The following is a 4407-nucleotide window of genomic DNA, read 5'->3' as shown; positions in this document are numbered from 1 at the left end:
CATCTATTTATATAATCATATTCAACTATCAAATGAAGAGTTGCAAGAAGGTGAATGATCATGTGATCATTGGACTTCACATTCCCAACAATCTCCCCTCTGAAGGCCAACCAATATAGCCATGCACTATAACGTCCCCTACATTTCCAGTTCTAAACTCACATTGCAATCGGGCCCATAGAAGATTTTAACTTCACCAGATTCTCTTCGAAAGCACTTCAAATTGATCTTCTCCAAATTTTGTCCAACTTAATAAAATCTAACCACCGAACATCTTCTCTCACAAGTTTCACCTCCTTCTTATTCCATCTCTACTCAATCTAACCTAGCTTTCATACCAATTTTTTATTTAAACGAGTAGAGAAAAACATATAATCAATACAAGACAACAAAAAGAAAATAACACAAATACACTAGACAACAAATTAAGTAATTCACCATAACTGGCTACATCCATGGGAAAGCAAGGAATAATTTGTATTCACTGATATTGATTACATGATCTGTACTCATCTATTTATACAATCATATTCAGCTATCAAGTGAAGAGTTGCGAGAAGGCAAATGATCATGCGACTATTGAACTTCACATTCCCAACAATTAATACTTGTAAAAATGAATTTACAAACAAGTGTATTTTCAAATCTTTTCTATTAATTCTCTTCCATTTAACATAATATTCTTTCTTTTACAAAATAAAGATGAACTACTATTTTCAATACCACTTCATATCACAAAGACAACTTTCTCTTAACAATACCATAAAAAAGAACGAACTCAATGCGTCTCTTGTAAAAGTATTCCAATAATCAGAGACATCTATTATAAACGGGTGATTGCAGCAGTTATTACTTTATGGTATTTGTTGGGAAGGAGCGATTCATATTTATTTGGTGTGAACTGAAACAAAGAAAATTAATATTTCAATTGCTGCGAATTTATTTATTAAGAAATATAATCCTTCCGTTTTGAAAGTTCTTAAGGAAATATTTGAATGCCTGGGCGTGAATATGGTGAGGCTGTGAAAATTGTGCCTCTGTCAATGCGTGGTATTTCCTTCAACGTAGGAGGTCGATTGAATACTTTCAAAGAAGAAGCGGTGGGTCATACTTATTTCGACATTCTTCCTTCTGAGAAACGAGGTGCTATAAATCGAAGGTTGTTCCTGTGCATGGTGATATGAATGGAAATACTGAAGAGATCATGGGTTGTTTGGGCACTCTTGTGCTTCGAATTGAATTATTTTAAGCTTAGTCTTCCCTCTTTCTTGCACGCACTGGAGTATGTGATCTATGGAAGAAGTTTGAGCAGGTCGAGGGCTTCTTACTTGGACGTGGTTGCATTTGCCAGGATCGTAATGTAAGGAAGCAAAGGTGTGCGGAAATGCTTCCTACGCTAATCTTGAGGGGATGGTTATACAACTTTCAACTTAAATATTACTAAGATATCAAGAAATGCACAATAAAGCATAAACAAAATAGCAATGAACACATAACACAGTGATTACCGTGGGGAAACCCTTATGGGAGAAAAACCCCACCCTTCAAAACTCGCACAATGTATTATCAAATCAAGCTGATTACAATACACTTGCAATGCAAGTTCTTACAGGAGCGCATCATCACAACTCGAACTCAGAGAGACTCCTTCTAGCATCCAGTCTTGCAAAAAGCTCAATGATCAAACTCCTCCCCAAGCTCTCCTTTTATAGTGATTTTACAACCTGGAAACCACTTGTGGTTTTACAAAACCATGGGCTTAACCACCATGCCACATGGTGCCCATTTTTGACATTTACATTTCCGAAATGGAAAAACAATCAGGTTAAAATAGTAATCCCGTCCATAATTTTGTCCCCTAGCTTAGACCCTCTTAAAAGTCACAAAATGAGTCATTAAGGCTCTAAAAATGGCCCACCTATATTCTACTATGGACAAGACTCATTTTTAACAACTCACTAACCATTTTCCAATGCATAAACATGTGGAAAACTACCTCAAACAAATTCTGGAATTTTCCAAAAAAAGACTACAAGGTTGAGACACATGTTTCTCAACACGTAAGTAACTTCTGGAGGTTGTGGGCATAATTTGAAATGGTTTCTGAGTCTGCCAGTTGTAATTAGTTGAGTACCTCTGCACAATATGCATTAATCGACCTTGTCTATTTCTGGTGACTTGTGTCTGGCATTACTTCTGAGTTGGAGTGCTAATATCATCAGGTATGACCGTAGGAATCCATCACAGGACATTTTGTATATGCTGGGTGATAATCAGCAGAAGAAATGTTGTGAGTTCTTGCTCATTGATCGTGGCTGTTGGAATTTCTTCTTCATATCAGAAATTTGTGGCCTATTTTCTGAGATTGCTGGCAGCTTGGTTCTGTCTTGTTCCTGTCTAGGACACGTGGGTTTTGATAGGAGCTGTAGCTTCTTGTTTGTAGGCCTTCACTAAGGGAGTACTTTGGGGTGATACAAAGCTGATCAGTGTACTATTCATGCATCAAATACATCTGCGGTTAACATACAGATTTAAAGCATATTCTCTGCGTGTTTCCTTTCATGCCATTAGTCTTGGCTGCAGATCTGTATGTGAGCAAATATTAAGGAAAACTTGAAGCTTATCATCCTTATAAATTGATGTTTGCTGTTAATATTGAATGTGCAATTGGTAATCTTCCATTATCAGACCTTATGCGTTCATGTTCAATTCTGAATTTTATTTGCATAGCAAAATATTACCAGTCAATAGCAGAATTAAAACCTTGAAAACAATACACTCAAACCATCAAGCAAGCTGTTGACCAATACAAATAGGAGAGATTGAAATCTTTGAGAAAATTCCTAAGGGAGATATAACATCCTGGTGTGTGTTACACACTGTTATTTATTGCATAGTTGGTTTTACCTTAATCTTGCTGCTTGCTGAAACCTAAATATCGGTGTGGCTATTCAAGGTTGTCTAGCGTGGGATTCATGTGCAATTGATCTCCCTCCATGACTACACCACCCACCTAGTGCGAACTTGGGTAGATGCCCAACTAAATTTGAATCTCACCCCAAGCAGCGGAAAACAAACCCACTAACCAACAGTTTAAACAGGCAAGCAAGACTGATTTTTATGAGAAGAACAAAACTATTATAGCAGGTAAGAGTTATATCAACACAAATGGACTTTCCATGCTGCTCGTATGAAGAATTTAAAAATGATAGAATATGCAGGAATAATACATCCATTCTTTACTCGTGACTAAAAAATACAAGTACAAGTGTGTTACATCGATCATAAGCAACTTAAATACAAGAAATGAAACGGCAACCACTATTTTGAAACTTTTAGCCTTTTCAACTCTTCTCACTATGGGACACCTCCCAACTTATGGTAGTCACATGGAAGAATCACAACAAATTTGCAGCCTGAAACACCATTTTCCCTCTCTTAAAACAATTATTTCACCATTGTATCAAGCTCATCTTCCTCACGCATGCCTGCACATGATTATCAAACAATGCAAAGAGATCTTTTTGTCTCTCTCGCAAATCAACACCCTAACTGTCATGTTGCATAGGAACAAAAATGAAGTTTTTGCCTTCCTAAGTTATATGCCAGATGCCTTTTTGCTTGTACATGATCAAATACCATTTTATAAATAACCAAATGTTACTGGCGAATTTGAAATCATCAGTATGTGGATGGGCACAAAGGATGGATATATTAAATGTTGGCAGGATGTCTTGAATTCAAAAAGGTCGTCAAAATTATATTTTCTCTCTCAAGACCACAAAAGGCATTGTTGATGTGTTTTTTATGCACATGCAAACACAAAATAAAATACCAAGGTATCTTATCCTCTCTTGAACAAAGTTTCTCAAATGCTATGTTTCGCGATCAAATGAGACAACTCCAAGGTTCTTACTGTCGGGTCACAACGTGTGGATAAGCACAGTTAGTCGTTGTGATTGTTGTTTCTTCAAGGGGCCTTACGTTGAATGATTGAATGCTTGAATTGCTGGAACTTCGATTTTATCTATTTGCGTGGAGAATTAAAAAAAAAGCAAAAGAAATGGGTTCGAGGAGTTAATCTAATTCTTAAGAATGTAGGAACGATGAACAATCTTTGGTGAAACTTGACTAAGCCTTGCTTTGACATGCAAAGCAACAACTCCACAAAGCTTGGTGCAATCTTCTAAAGAAATTAGATGTTTTTCAAATCATTATCAAGCATAGACACCATTAATTGAATGCATATCAATGATTGAATAATAATTGAACTTTAGCTCATTCAAGTATTCCAGTTGACAACACAAGGGGAATTTGCAATCAACAAACTACTAGTGGTATGGATTAGGAGTTTCACCATGAATCATACACAACGCTCTATCATTCAACTAATCAAGATGAAAGAAA

General features: G+C 36.4%; 1 long non-coding RNA gene across 1 annotated transcript; it reads left to right on the top strand.

Annotated features, from left to right (window-relative positions):
- Positions 1–862: 862 nt before the first annotated feature.
- Positions 863–2640, top strand: LOC131034784 (uncharacterized). Its single transcript, XR_009103830.2, has 2 exons — positions 863–1360; positions 2066–2640. It is a non-coding gene; the product is annotated as an uncharacterized LOC131034784 (long non-coding RNA).
- Positions 2641–4407: the final 1767 nt, after the last annotated feature.

The sequence above is a fragment of the Cryptomeria japonica genome, chromosome 3 (assembly GCF_030272615.1).
Source record: "Cryptomeria japonica chromosome 3, Sugi_1.0, whole genome shotgun sequence".
NCBI classification, from domain to species: domain Eukaryota; kingdom Viridiplantae; phylum Streptophyta; class Pinopsida; order Cupressales; family Cupressaceae; genus Cryptomeria; species Cryptomeria japonica.
The sequence above is the reverse complement of the archived record's forward strand: the minus strand, read 5'-3'. Positions and strand labels throughout refer to the sequence as shown.